The sequence below is a fragment of the Dasypus novemcinctus genome, chromosome 22, assembly GCF_030445035.2.
Source record: "Dasypus novemcinctus isolate mDasNov1 chromosome 22, mDasNov1.1.hap2, whole genome shotgun sequence".
Taxonomy (NCBI): Eukaryota; Metazoa; Chordata; class Mammalia; order Cingulata; family Dasypodidae; genus Dasypus; species Dasypus novemcinctus.
In genome coordinates, this window is record NC_080694.1 from 26235823 (window position 1) to 26251598 (window position 15776).

General features: G+C 41.6%; 1 long non-coding RNA gene across 1 annotated transcript; it reads left to right on the plus strand.

The window, feature by feature from the left end:
- Positions 1-276: 276 nt before the first annotated feature.
- LOC139437375 (uncharacterized) lies at positions 277-2824 on the plus strand. Its single transcript, XR_011647132.1, has 2 exons — positions 277-356; positions 2362-2824. It is a non-coding gene; the product is annotated as an uncharacterized lncRNA (long non-coding RNA).
- Positions 2825-15776: the final 12952 nt, after the last annotated feature.

Below are 15776 nucleotides of genomic sequence, written 5' to 3' on the forward strand. Positions count from 1 at the left end.
GCTTGCCCTTGCCCTTGCCCTTGCGCTCCCGGAGGGTTCCAAGCGGGCTGTCCGGTAGAAGTGCAGGCCACGCCACCGCGGCATCTGAAACTCTCCAGGAGCCGCGGAACAGTAGTGGAAGACTCAGGTGGAATTCACTGCCATGGTATATTAACTCAGTGTGTCTGCAGCAGCATCGTGTCAACGTGCAACGAGTCGGTTTTCAGCGCCTCGGTCACCACGAGGGGCCACCGCTCACGGTACTGGCAGGTGCTGTTGTGCAGCGGCACAAATCGAATCCATTCAAGTGGTATCTGGAAAAACTGAGCTGTTCCGCAGCGCTCTGCTGTTTCTTGAGTCAAATGCTGGTTCAAGAGGTGTGTTCCTTCTGTCGAAAATTCGCTTAACTCTCAAGCCTGGGATGTGTGTGTATCAGTAAAAAGGAAAAGGAGAACTAAACAGGCCTTGGGAATACTTTAACCAGGGCAGCTCTAGGAAGACTGGCTTGAAACATAAATGATAATGAGGGGCAAGACTTGTGAAATCTGGGGAACAGTGGGTCATTCCAGGCAGAGGGAAGAGCATCTGTGGTGGCCCTGAGGCCGAGCCCATTGATGTGCGGGTGGCAGAAAGGGAGGACAAGGGCGGTGTAGCTTTCAGAAGGGGAAGGCAGTAGGGAGTGCAGATGGACAGGCAGGCAGGGGAGGGGGCGGTCTCAGGCCCGGACCAACGAGCACCCCTCTCAGGAGGCTTCTTGCCTGTATGTCCTTGATTCAGGCAGAGGTTTCAGAGATTTTTCAGTACCATGTCCTTGATGCTAATTAACAAAAGCAATAACCACACACTTACAGTGGCACCCCTAGAAGTAGGGCACCCTGTAATATGGCACCCCTAGAAGTACAGCACACCTAGCAGTAGGGAACCCTAGAATTATGGCACCCCTAGAAGTATGACCCAGCAAGCCAGTCTGTGCTCCTCCTACACCACCTTACACATGGACACAACCATTCTAAGGTCCACAGGATGGAGGAATAGAGTATGGATTGGAGTGGACTTAATGATATTTCTATTCATGAACTATTGTGATTAGTAATTGAAGAAAATGTGGCATTGGTGTGGGGAAAGTGGTCATGTTGGCTGCTGGGGGTGGGAGTGGGAGGAAGAAATGTAAATGTGGGGGCATTTTCGGGATTTGGAGTTGTCCTGGGTGTTGCTGCAGGGACAGTTACTGGATATTGTATGTCCTCCCATGGCGCACTGGGTGGACTGTGGGAGAGTGTGGGCTATGGTGTGGACGATTGACCATGAGGTGCAGTGGTACTCAGAGTTGTATTCACCAAATGCAATGAATGTCTCATGATGATGGAAGAGATTATTGTTATGGGGGTTGGAGTGGGGTGAGGGGGGTGGGGGGTATAGGGTGTGACAGAGAGGGACAAGAGAGCTCACAGAAGGCAGAAGTGACACTGGGCTTTGTCTGGGTAGCAAAGAGGGACTGTGGAAGGGTTTCCAAGGCATAGTATGATCCAGAATAGTGCTCAGACCCAAAGCCATGAAATGCTCTAAGAACTGTAAGTGAGACCACTTCACAGGTTTCCCAGAGATGTGAGAATCCTTTTGGCCTGGCCCCCAGGTGAGCGGCAATTCACTTGGGTATATGAACACATCCGAATCGATTGCAGCTCTCTCCTGGTCAATCTTTCATTTGCTTCTATTTGTCTCATTCCTTCTCTGCAAAGAAGCATAAAATTTAAAAGTGAACTTAGAGCTCTAGAACTCATAGAGTTTCAATAACCTATGGTAAAGATAAAAAAAAAAACCTTAAAAAGTAAAGATAAAGAGATCTAAATAGTTACATGTGATGGTTAATCACCATCCAGTTGGTGCCGAGTCATTGGATGATGCAAGCCCTGGCCTGCCAGTGTGAGGGCATTCTGTAGGTGGCTTTAGACCATTAGGCAGTTGCAGCTATGGCTGATGACCTCCACAAACAAGGGCGACTGCCTTCAGCAAGGAGGGGAGTCCCATCACCCCAGCAGCTGGAGGTCTTAAAGCAACACCAAGGCCCTCAGCAGTGGCAAATCCTTTCTCTCCTTCTCCAGCTTCTCCCAAGGAAGTCATCCCCTGTGCTGTCTCCAATGCATGGCCTGCCCTAGGAAATCTGAACTTGCCTATCCCCAGGGTCACTGAGCCAATTCTACTAACAAATCCCTCCCTATTTACGTATGGACCCATATCCTGTTGGCTGTTTCTTCAGAGAATCCTAATACTGGTAGAAATGCAGATGTTACTAGCTAATATGTCCTGTGATTACTTTGTGGTGGGCCTTTTGCTAAATGTTTTTATGTGTATTAACTCATTTCATCCTTATTTTCTGATTAGCCATTTGGAAATGAGCCCCAAGGTCATACAATTTGCAAGAGAGGTTGAAATCAACCCCACGTGCCTGACTCCTGAAAACAGATTCTCAGTCCTCTGCTGTATCGCTGCTCAGACCAGGTTCAAGTCTCATCTTCACCCGTGGTTCTGTATCCAAGGCAGGCATTGACCATCTGTGAGCTTTGGAGAGGAAACACTGCCCAAGTCCAAGGCCCCTGGAAATCATACAAGCCTGTGTTCAAGTGCTTAGCATAGAGCTCAGCACAGAGCGGGAGAAAAGTAAATGGAAGCTCCTTTCCCTGTCCAAGGCCCCGGAACTAGCCAGAGGTAGAAACCCAGTCTCCAAACTGTGCGGCCCTTTCCACATCTGCCTGCCTTGTCTCACTCTCCCCTCAAGCTTTAACCTGACCGTAATTGGAGAGTGAATCATCTGTACTTCACTAAATACAATGTAATTCACACATGATTTACATTTTAGATTTTCCCCCAATCAAACCTGCCCCCTTACAACCCTACCTAAATTTACTTTACTTCATTGTATATTTAAAAAGAGAATACTCCTGAATATATATATACTTAAATATTTTTTTTTAATTTTTTATTAATTAGAGAAATTGTGAGCTTACAAAATAATCATGCATAATGTGCAGAATTCCCATACATCATCCCTCCACCAACACCTTACATTGTTGTGGAACATTCTTTACAGATTATGAAAGAACATCATCAGACTGTTACCACTAACTATGGTTCATAGTGTAGATTTGGCATATTTTTCCATACATACCCTATTATTAACCCTATGTATTAATATTGTACATTTGTTTTAGTTCATGAGAGAACATTCTTATATTTGTACTTTTAGCCACAGTTCATCTTCCACCACATGATTCACTATGTTCTACAGTTCCATGAATTGTACGTTCTAACTGATGTGTAATACTCAGTTGCTCTTACTTTCATCACAGAGTTGTGCAGTCATCACGCCAGTAAACAATTGAATGTTTTCTTTAGTCCAAAAAATAATCCCATATACCCCTATTATTTTTTTATTGACTTTGTAATAATATTACATTAAAAATATATATATATGTGAGGTCCCATTCAACCCCACCCCCCACCCCCTCTCTCCCCCCACAACAACATTCGTTCCCATCATCATGACACATTCATTGGATTTGGCAAGTACATCTTTGGGCACCTCTGCACCTCATAGACAATGGTCCACATCATGGCCCATACTCTCCTCCATTCCATCCAGTTGGCCCTGTGAGGATTTACAATGTCCGGTGATTACCTCTGAGGCACCATCCAGGGCAGCTCCATGTCCCAAAGACGCCTCCACCTCTCATCTCTTCCTGCCTTTCCCCATACCCATTGTCCACCATGTCCACTTTTCCCAATCCAATGCCACCTCTTCTATGTGGACATTGGATTGGTTGTGTCCATTGCACCTCTATGTCAAGAGGAGGCTCAGATTCCACATGGATGCTGGATGCAATCCTCCCATTTTCAGTTGTAATCACTCTAGGCTCCATGGTGTGGTGATTTTCCTTCTTCAACTCCATCTTAGCTGAGTGTGGTAAGTCCAATAAATCAGATTGTAGGTGCTGGAGTCTGTTGAGGCTCAGGACCTGGCTATCACATTGTCAGTCCAGAGATTCAAATCCCCTAAATATATCTTAAACCCCAACATTAACTGAACCTCCAGCACATTAGCATGAAAGTCTTATGAAGGGAGATCTCATCTGAGTCCAGATTCATCACACATAAACACCATTTCAAAAGAGGGGCCATCTGCCCTGGTAGTTAACCCCATCAGCCATGACCATAACTCTCATGGGTCTCTTTAGCCTTCAAAGGAACCAATATCTGGGGGTTGTATCTGCTTTATCTGTCTCTCTGACTCTGCTCAGTTGTGCATGAGGGAAATCCTTCTGCCAGCCTCCAGACTCTTTTTTAGAAACTTGTAGCCATATAAACTCATTTCTCCTTTCCATTTCCCCCTTACTTTAGGTCAAACAGCATTTTAAAGTCATGTTATTTTATGTAGACATGGATATTCTGCTGATCCGCATTGAACCTTCTGTATAAGGTCCTTTTCCAGTTGCATCATCAGGTGGTAGTTGATAGTGGTCCCTCGTTGCCAGGGAGGCTCATCCCCGGGTGTCATGTCCCACGCTGGAGGGAAGGCATTGCATTTACATGCTGAGTTTGGCTTTGAGACTGGCCACATTTGAGTAACATGAAGGCTGAGAGGAGGAAATTCCCAGGCACAATGTTGCTCTAGGCCTTGTTCTTATTTTAGGTTTATCAGCTCACAAGCATAGTCATTAGCATCAGGGGCTCACTGTTGAACCCTCACTCCCTCCCGGTCCCCGCCGCTGTACCTGGGAGACTGTCGCTGCTCCCCTAGGGACCACAACAGAGCATCACTGGCCAGGAACCCAGTACCCCCCCTGCTGCGGTTTTTAATTGTTGCCACTATGAGTATATCCAATCATTACCATGCACCCTGGACATATGTTCTGTACAGCTCCCTGTCAGCCATATATCACCTGTCATTGGTATCCCATACCAGTATCCCTCCATTGCCATTGTTGAAACACTCTGTGATCCAGAACTCCCTGAAATTTGAAGCCCAATATAATGTCATGGTCCCTTACTAGGGAATGGCATATAGCAATGGGTTTAAAGGATAGATAAAGAACTTGGATAAAGTTAGATAAAGAACTTAGATAAAGAATGTTGATTTGAAAAAATTCCACATCCTATCCTTTTTTTTTTTCCCCCCCTAATTATTCAGCATTTCTTCACAGGAGTCCTAGACCACAGCAATGCATATATATAATATACAGCACTCCCACACATCCACCAGAAAACCTTTTCCCTTCCACAGTGATACTCTTACGCCCTATTCATATCATATTTACTTAAGGTGATGTACAGAGTCTGAGATATTAGCTTTCTAACAAGGTAACATCTGTGCTTACATTATGGTGCATACTTTAGGATACACAGTTCTTTACATTTTTAGTTATCCTATGTTTTACATTATGGTTTACATTATCAGTCTGTCATCTCCTATATGTTATGGTGTAATATTACATGTTTTATATCCATCCTTGTGTACTCTCAAGAAACTCCTCTCTTGCCCCCCATTTACTTTGGATCCACTCATTTAACGTCCATTTTCCCTTCCACCTTGGTGCCCAAAGTGACAGCCAACCTCTGTTTCCTGAGGAGCCACTTCCAGAGATAGATGGAATAGTGTTCAGGGCCTAACTTGCTCAACTGCCCCAATGCCCTGGGAGCCACCCTTTCTCTCAAGGGATACAGTTCCCTCTATTTGATGGCATTAGTCCTCCCCAGGATGTGGGTCCACCCCCACTCTCACTACTTGGGATTCCACCCCATGGTGTCACCCACTCTGGCAGAATGAGCATTTAGACATTCCCCAGGAGCCCATCCTGCATCAGACCCTCCCCTCCGAGCATTCTAAACAGGTAACCCTCTTTATTATATTTTGATATGATTTTCTCGGCATTTTACTCTCCACCACCTCCTGACCCTCTCCTGAGTTCATATGCTACCCCTCCCTCCCCCCACTTTTGGGCAACGTTACCCATCCGTCCCTCCCCAGCCACCCTCAAACCCGTAAAGCCCCAACCAAAGGCAAACCCTTGCCCCCCTTTTATCTCTTCTTTGTGTTCATACTTACCACCATCTCGTCTTAAATTCCACCCCTGCAGACATCGGCTCATATCCTTCCTCTACCCTCCGATTTCCTGTAAGCCTATCGTTCAGTCTCTTGCTATCTAGGGCAGCTTGTTTATTTCATATCATTGAGGTCATGTAGTATTTGTCCTTCAATGTCTGGGTTGCTTCACTCAACATAAGGTTCTCAAGATTCATCCATGTTATCACATGTGTTTGTAGTGTGTACTTAAAGATTTTATTTTAATTTACCCCTCTCCCTGGTTGTTTGCACTTGCTCTCTGCTCATCTTCTTTTTAGGAGGCACTGGGAACCGAACCTGGGGCCTCCAATGTGGGAGGGAGGCACCTAATTACTCAAACCACCTCTGCTCCATTTCATATGTCTCATTGTGTTTCTTCACTGTGTCTCTTACTGCATCATCTTGTTGCGTCAGCTAACTGAGTCATCTTGTTGCATCAGCTCACCAAGTCAGCTAGTCCTGTCAGCTTGCTATTTGGCTCATCATCTTTACGAGGCACTGGGAACTGAACCTGGGATCTACCACAGTGTGGGTACGAGTCCAGCTGATTAAGACACACCCACTTCCCTATATTTTATTAAAGGATTATTTCTGTATAATTCTACAATTATAAATGTTATAGTAATCCAAAGTGCTGTCATCTGTTTTCCCATTGCTCCTCCTCACCATACATTATATCTGCTAACAAAGTACATCAGGAAATGGGAAAAAAAAACATTTCTTATATTTGTAGGAGGAGGAAATGAAGGTCTCTAAAAAGCATACTCTTTTCATTTAGCAGATAACTGTTACAAGATGGCAGATTTAAAAATAGTCATTCATTGTATTCATTTATTGTACTTGATCGATTCTGTTTGACATATAAAATCAAGTATCTATGATACTAATATTAAATTGAACTTTAATTTTAAATCAATCACTGACACATGGTATTCACGGTATAGGGAAAATAAAGGCTCCTTCCATGTCTCTGTAAGATCTAGACAGATCCTTTTCAGATCACCAAATAGTCCATAATTCTGCAAAATGGCTAATTCACAAATAAGGCTCTTTTTATGCTGAGACCCATAAAAACACAACTTCTTTCATGATCTGAGTTCTGAAGTCACTATTCCTTCTTGTCAGCACTGAACCCCGGGGTTTTGAGAAAACAATTTTCTTGATAAAGATTTGACAAATTCAAGCCTTGATTTTAGCATCTCAGCCTCATGAAAATGGATCTGTTACAGGAAGAATAAAAAAAAAGGAACTGGCTAGTATAATCCTTCACAAATGAAATTACCATGTTGAACTTGTTTGTCTCTAACAACCTGCCCACAAATACTTGCACACACATAAGAATGGAAGCTCCTCGAGGGCAAAGTCACAGCTATCTTACTTGTGTACTCCCAGAGCCCAGAACAATGCTTAGTACATAATAAGAGCTCAATAAATATTAGTTGCTTAAATAAGAGGGATATTTAAAGGATCAAAGATGATTCCTGTCCTCGAAGACACAATCAATACTAGAAGTATGCAACAAGCCAATGCAGAGTGTGTGAAGAAAATCAACATTCCAGCCCTCAGAGGAGGTCAGGGTTTTAGGTTGTGGGGAAAGAAGAGACCTGAGTGGGGTGTTGCTGAATGGACAGAATTTAGTCATGAGAAGATGCTGTCTGGAGGGAGAGGGGGCACCTGGTCAAAGGAGCAAGGGGAGAGAGAATGGAGTGGGTTAGGTGGGCGGGAAGAGACCGCCAGCTTGAAAACAGGTAACAAGGTGCAGCCTCAGGGGATCCCAAAAGTCAGAGCAGAGGAGGTTCTACTGTATCCTGTGAGTAGGAAAGAAACAAGGTTTCTGATCACAGGCTGGCATGCTGAGGGTTTTCAGAAGATTAGTCTGGGGTGTGCAAGATGAACTGGACAAGAGTAAGCCAGAGAGGAAACCAGGGAGCAGACTAGCACCAATACCTTAGAGAACTTGGGAAATTCATCTACATTCTAGTCACTCATCATCATAATGCCTTATTAAGTAACTTACAAAGGAAACAATAAGGTCTTAGACATTAGGTAGTGATGAAGATACTGGTTTTAGTGAGTCATCCTGTCCATTCTTACACTTACATCAGAGGGAAATTAAAACAGATATTCCAATAATTTAATAACTCTAAAAGCAGAGTTGAGCATATCTTATGAAGAATATAGGCATATTCTGCTTTTGGAAAACTGAAGATCAGAAAATTCTGTATTTCAAGGGAAGCAGACTTGGCCCAGTGGTTAGTGCATCTGTCTACCACATGGGAAGTCCACGGTTCAAACCCCGGGCCTCCTTGACCCGTGTGGAGCTGGCCCATGCACAGTGCTGATGCACGCAAGGAGTGCTGTGCCATGCAGGGGTGTTCCCCACATAGGGGAGCCCCACACACAAGGAGTGCACCCCATAAGGAGAGCAACCCAGCATAAAAGAAAGTGCAGCCTGCCCAGGAATGGTGCTGCACACAGGGAGAGCTGACACAACAGGAAGACGCAACCAAAAGAGATACAGATTCCCATGCCACTGACAACAACAGAAGCAGACAAAGAAGATGCAGCAAATAGACACAGAGAACAGACAACCGGGGTGGGGGTTGGGAGGGGAGAGAAATAAATAAAATAGATAAATCTTAAAAAAAAAGAAAAATCTGTATTTCAAAACATAAACCAAAGATTTATAAAAAATATCAAATACACTGAAAAGCCTAATTAACAAAGTGGGTACTTCAATTAGAGATATAAGATTCTCAGCCCACTGTCCTAGCAGACTACTTAGGACCCTGGAAAAAGCAAGTATGAATGAGGGATTACTTTGGGGGGTGGAGGGAATGGACCCATACCTGGACAACTTGATAACCAAGTAAATGGAGTTGCCGTTGCTTAATAGCCTCTTTTCCTAGTAAATTTTTGCTGTTAAAACAAACTCTTTTGGGGCCATTAATGCATAGTGCTACTCTGAAGAAAAAATCAAAGAGAAATAAACTTAGTTTTTATAACAATCCAAAACATTATTTTTTTGGCCAAAATTTACTCAAAATGTGGCTTTTCCTAATGGCCAATACTCTCACATCAATCATGAATGTGTTACTCTTTAGTCTACTGAAAAAGTACTTGGCTTAATTAATGATGCTGTTTATAAATATTACAAGGAATTTCCAGAAAACATATCCTGAAATGTAGTTTTAATTTCTAGAATCATCTATTTTTCTCACCTTTTTAAGAAAATGATCCTTTCCTATTCACCTCAACAGGCCTTTTAATATAAAAACTAGAACAATTTCTTTATCTTTTGTGTACATCTTCATCAACTGTAAAAGGTAATACAAATCCTTCTTTATCTAATTTAATTTCAATATCTAGTGAGAGAAGGAAAACATTCTTCATGTGATACCCTCACAAACACTATCTTCCTTTACTTCTTTGTTCTGTTTAGATTTCTTCCAAACTGTATTTACCAATAGGACAGAAGGCTGCAAAGTAATGACCACAACCAAATGAGGATGTTCACTCACTCAGCTTCAAGAACAAGCCTGTCAGCCTGAAATTAAGGAGGCTTCCTGGTCTAAAGCAAGGAGTAGGTCCTCAAATTAACAGGGGAGCATTAGGAACCACACACTTTCTCCTTCTCCTTACAAATGGTGGCACACTTTCAATTCAGACAGTGAAGAAAATGTTCTAAGTTCAGCAAAATTAGACAACTAAGCAGCTCAACACATCCCTGTCTTCCATGTCTCCTGACAGCTAATGCAGCCCATGACCGTGGCACCCCACAACTGCAACATGTGACCAAGGGGAGTGGCTGGAGTTCCCTTCCCAGCCCTCTGGTATATGCCATTCCTTCTGTAGAAAGGGCCATGAGAGCAGGAGAGGTGGAACATGTGACCATTTGAAGCCTATCAGAGATGGTTCTCTTTGAGATGATTTTTAATTGATGAAAGGAAGGACTTCGACTCAGAGTCAGCATAGTTCAGCAGCTATTTCTGGGAGGATTTGTGTGCTTATATCTGTGATAATGTGGTAGCCACCAGCTATGGGAGGCTTTGGAGCACTTGAAATGTGATATATGATTAGGGAAATGAATTATAAACTTTACTTATATTTAATGTAAATTTAAGTAGCCATCTGCACTAGTGGCTACTATACTGGACAGTGCAGGCCTAGACTATAAGAGCAGCTCAACAGACATGAGCACTTACTGTGTTATTCCCTCATTTATTCCTTCTTACCATAAGTATTCCTTCTTACCATAAGTGTTTGAGGTCAATATTCTTCTTAATCACATTTTACAGATGAGGAAGCAAACAGAAAAAGGTTAAAAAGGGTAAGTACACTGTGCAAAGACATTCTGCTACTCTGTGGCAAGCTGGATTCAAATACAGTCTATATACTATATTCTACCATCTACACTCTAGAGCCTCATGTGGGGCAGGGAAGATTCCATTTTGCATTCTGTGGCTACTAAGCTCCACCTGTCTCCCAAAGAGATAACAACCACTAAGGTTCTGTAAATAAATCCCCTGGTACTTACCTACTGTATACCAATAGGTTATTAACATTTTGGAAGCAAAGTAGGATCTTGCTCCTAAAAGGTCGATCAATTCAATTACCAGAGATTTATGAAAGTGAAAATCCACAGGGGTCTCCAGGGAATGGTATGGAGTAAAAAATGATTTCATTTGATATTTAGGAAGGAGTTTGGGATCCTAAAAATCATATATTCAAACATGAGAGAAAAATAAGATACAAAACCAGAGAATAAAGTGAAGGTAGTGAGTTGCCTATGTATAAAAGTTTGATACAAAATTCCTTTAATGAATGATATTTTTCTAGGACTTAGGACTGATATCTTTCTTAACACAGCAATGAAAAATATTCCTGTTATAGTTAAAGTCTAATAGCTCAACATATTCTTAAAATGTGTTTTAAAAGTAGTCACTGAAAAAAGAACAATAAACATCATGACAATGCTGTCAAATTCAAGAAACATCTCTGAAACTCTCAGAATTGCTTTAAGGAGGACACTCAGTTAAAATTTTTAATCCAAGAAGAAATGATAAAACTGACATCTCAATTCAATAAATAAAGGATTGCAATGGAACAACTAGTGCTGGAAAATTAGTTATCTGTCTAGTAAAGAAGAGTTAAACTCCTACCAAACATCAGACTATGAGCATATCTCCTTTTACTGAGTTTTGCTTTATTGCACTTTGCAGATATTGTGTTGGTTGTTTTTTTTTAAATAAACTGAGGGTTTGTGGCAATCCTGGGTCAAGCAAGTCTATCAGTTCCAGTTTTCCAACAATGTGTGCTTTCTTCATCTGTGTCACATTTTAATTGAGGTATATACATTTAAAAATAAAAATAATGCTTTTGCATATTTAAAAGGCTATAGTACACGTGCACTGGGAAACCAAAACATGCATGTAACTCACTTTATTATGGTGGCCTGAAACTCGACCAGCCAAATGTCTGAGGTATACCTATATAATAAATCACAGGTGCATTAAAGATCCAATGGGGAAAAATTAGTAAATATTTGCACTAACACATATTTGGTGAAATACTCTTATGCATGATGGAAAAGTCAGGAACCATTAAAAGACAGGTAGATTTGGTCACACAAAACTTTAAAACACAAAGCAATAGAAAGATGAATAAGGGAGCAGAAAGGCAATACCTAGGAAATACAAATGGCCAATAAACATTTGACAAAATGCTCAACTTCATTACTGTTCACTCAAATGCAATTTAAATACATGACAAGACACCCTTTTCCACTGAACTGAGTGGCAAAAGCTAACAGGACTAAAAAAACACAGCCACCTTCACTCACTGCTGGGGAGGTGTGACATCTACCATTCAGAGTCACTACTGACATTACACCAGTGGTCCCACTCTTAACATTCTAGTCTGCAGCTTAAAGGAACATGGGCTGCAGTAGAATGACACACAAGGGTGTTTACTACAGCACTGCTGATAGAGACCAAAGTTGGAAAGAACCTGAAAGATCATAAGCTGGGAAACTGGTGAGTAAGTTCCATAAAATACTGCACCACTTTGAGGAAGAACGTATTTGTTCCACACACATTGGCCTTGAGGAAGGTCTATGTATACTGTACATAATGGTAAATTATATGATATACTGGACATAAAGAGAAAAGAAAATTGGTTTATATATTTGTGTATGTTGGGCATAGAAAGCACAGTTACAAATTTGTTATTTCAGGGAAGGGAGGTGTTTGGGGTTAACTAATTTTAGTGTTTATATGCCTTGGCATTGTTAAAAATGTTTTAAAAGAAAAGAGTAACGACTTTCCACTTCTTTACCTTTTACCAGAATATGATCCTGAGTCAAGTTTGAAGGACAAAGCAGAAGGTGATGAAGTCTGTTGGGACTATTTCCAATCACACAAAAAAGATGTGCTGTGAAGTTGTTGAGAGTGAATCTTTATAGCACAGATACCACCTAAAATAAAGTCTACCAGAGAAGAGTGAAATTTCTGACTTGGTTAAAAAATACACTCAGAAATAATTAGGATTTGTAGAGTTCAGAGATTCAGACTTTTTAACCAAATGGCTATTGTCCGTGCTAAGCCCTTTAAAACCCTTGAAATGAATCAAGGAATATTAAGATTTGTATGCCTTCAACACTTGAAACCATCTAGAAATCTAACACAGCAGGAATTGGTCCTATAGGACAAGACAGAAATGGGGTCAATTTATCAAAGAAAAGGCCAGCTGTTGCACCTAGCTCCAAGTAAATGAAAGTTTTCCCTTTTAATAAAGTTATGGAGACAGGTCAAAAGAGAAAAGACTTAGTTTTCAGAAGGGGCACAAGAAACCTGTTTGCCCTCCTTGAAATAATGCCATACACCTTTTGTTTTTACCTTATAGAAAGGATATTCTATGACTGAGAATAAGTAAAGTTGTGTCAGTTGTGCTAGACTCAGTCTGTCCAGATATGATTCTTCACCTGAAATGAAAACATCCCAATCAGTTATGCTTGAATTTTGGTACATGTAATGAAAAAAATCATGAACATACAGCACTAATTCATTCATTCCAGAAGTGTGGTGTATTTTTAAGTGACACTAGAAAGTGAAGTTGTTAGAATTATGCTCTCATGCTTGTTTAACCAATGACATCTCATTTTGACTTCTATGAACCCAAGCTCCTACCTTCTGCCCCTTTGCATGATTCAGGCAGCTACAGCAGCAGACCCCTGCTAATGGGAGCATCTCAATGATCCCCTACAGGAGCATGAATGTCTCTTTGAGGTGCGGATGTCGTCCACCTATGGGAAGCACATCCACCAGCCCATCAAGCCACTGAACCACCACCATGGCTGTGCCAACCACGTGAGGGCTGACTTCTACAGGAAGAACGACATCCCCAGCATCAATTCTCCTGGCTTTGGGTACTTTTCTCCAGTCTGAGGCTCACCCCAGGCTCCAAAGCCCCAGGGTCTCCTTTTACAGGGAGTGGGGAACCTAGGGCCTTATATCCTGGTTCTGCTGACATCTAGAAACTGCAGAGATGCCCCCATCTGGCCTTATGGTTGGGACAATGAAAGACAAGCAGCTTCCGTAAGGGCCCTTGGTCAAGAGCCTGGGAGACACCTTTAGGATATAGGCACATCCAGCAGGTGGACTTTTACATGAGACTATTTCAGATTAAGTGATGCTGGTGACTCATTGACTGCAGGCACCTTCACAACATTAAAAATATCCCCCCACCTTAAGTGACTGGGATTTTTGTTCATGGATTCTCTGCATTTGTATTTGGGGAGGGGTGTGCAGTTATTTTCCTAATAGTCACAGAAGCCACTACTACCTGATATTATCTCTAGTGTACCTAAAATAATGCTTGCATTTTACTTTCTTCAAGAGGAAATATCAGGAAAGTTACATTTTAGCACAATTGAACTCTAGATATACTGCAATGCACTTTCTCCCCAATGATCTGAACTGCAAAAAATGGAATTTTGTTCACTCGAGGACAAAATCCCTAGGAGGATGGATGGCCCTGGTGTCCAGCATTTTCTGTTGTCACCCTGTAAGTGAGAAGCAGCTGAGGTCATGAAGAGAGCATGGGGCTTGGCATTCACCAGGGTTGGGTAAAATTCTGGCTCCTCCTTTTTCTAGCTCTGAGGTCTAGTGTAAGTCATGTCATCTCTTTGAGCCTACATTCCCCCATCTTTACAGTGCGGGATGCTAACCTCGTCTGTCTGAGTCTGGCTGGTTGACTGTGACACATACCATAGGCAGCAGGAATTCAGTGTCTCAGGGTTTGGAGGCTAGACATCAAATCAAGGGATTAGCAGCCACATGGTCGTGCAGTGGGGCATCCTACTGGTGGCTCAACCTCTGCTCATCACATGGCCATCTGAATCCTGTGGTCTACACTTCTGCACAGGGGTCCATCTGCCTAGATCCTCTCCTTGTGAGGTCTCCAGTCCTGTAGGATGAAGGCCCTCCTGGCTCAATTTGGTTTTATCTTAAAAGGTTCTTAGAGATTCTTCCAAATAGCTCCCACCCACAGCACCAGGGACCAGGATTTGAATGTGTCTTGGGGAATATGAGTCAGCCCCCATCACTAAGTCTGTGAGGGGCTTGGTGTGCTCCCGGAGTTGGTCATGAAACAGGTGGCCCTGTGGTACACCACCCTGCTCAACAATCGTGGTGATGATCACCAACTTTGGGTGGTTTCTAAGGCAGTCACTTTTAACCTCATTTGGAAATGTTTACTTTGGATAGAATATGAAAAATTGTTTGAGTGTTAAGATACTATCTATATTTTTAATGAAGTGATTCCTTGGAAAAGATAATCCCTCATCTTTTGTGATTAAATTCTCCAGTTTAGTAGTTGAAAGGTAGGTGATTCAGTTGATTTCAACCCTGATTCCTCAATCATTGGTTTTATTGTTTTGAAGACCAGGTCATTCTCAAAGGACACATGACATTGAATTACTGGTAATTTCAAGGCTGAGTGACTTCTAAATATGTCTTTATTAATTCGAAGCCAGCTTTTTTCACAATATTTGCCTTTTATTTTTTTCAAACAATTAACAATATTTTATTCAGAATGCCTTTGAGTCCATGATATCATATTAGTAATGCCATAAAAGAAAATATATAAGGTTTGGGTTATAGACATTTTTATAAATAACTCTTTCTTCAGTCTAGATTACCAATAAAAACAATGCATCTGTGGGAGATGCCTTCATCTGAAAGTGACAGCAATAAATTAATTTCAAACTTAAGTTATTTTCATTTAGTTTAAATTAGACCTTTAACCTTTTAGTGCTTACTTTTAATAAGCAGGGTTTGAAATGGGCAAGATTTCAAAATCTCTCGTGTTTGTTAGACAGCTAGGGAAATTAAATGTATTTCTGTAGATGAGACATTTTCAACTTAAATGTGTTAAGTATGCCCATTAGAGCCATATCAAGCAGAAACATATTCTTAGCTTAAAATAATTTGTTTTACTTAATCAGATATCCACCATTAGTCAAAAATGAATTTTCTATTGTTAGACATATCTAGAGCAAGGGGAAGTGGAGTGGTTGCTCGCTTTAAGAATTGCACATTGAGTTTGGAAAAAGAATAATATAGAGGATTCAAGACAAAGCCTAGTCATTTCTAAACAAATGCTTTGAAATACTGGAATT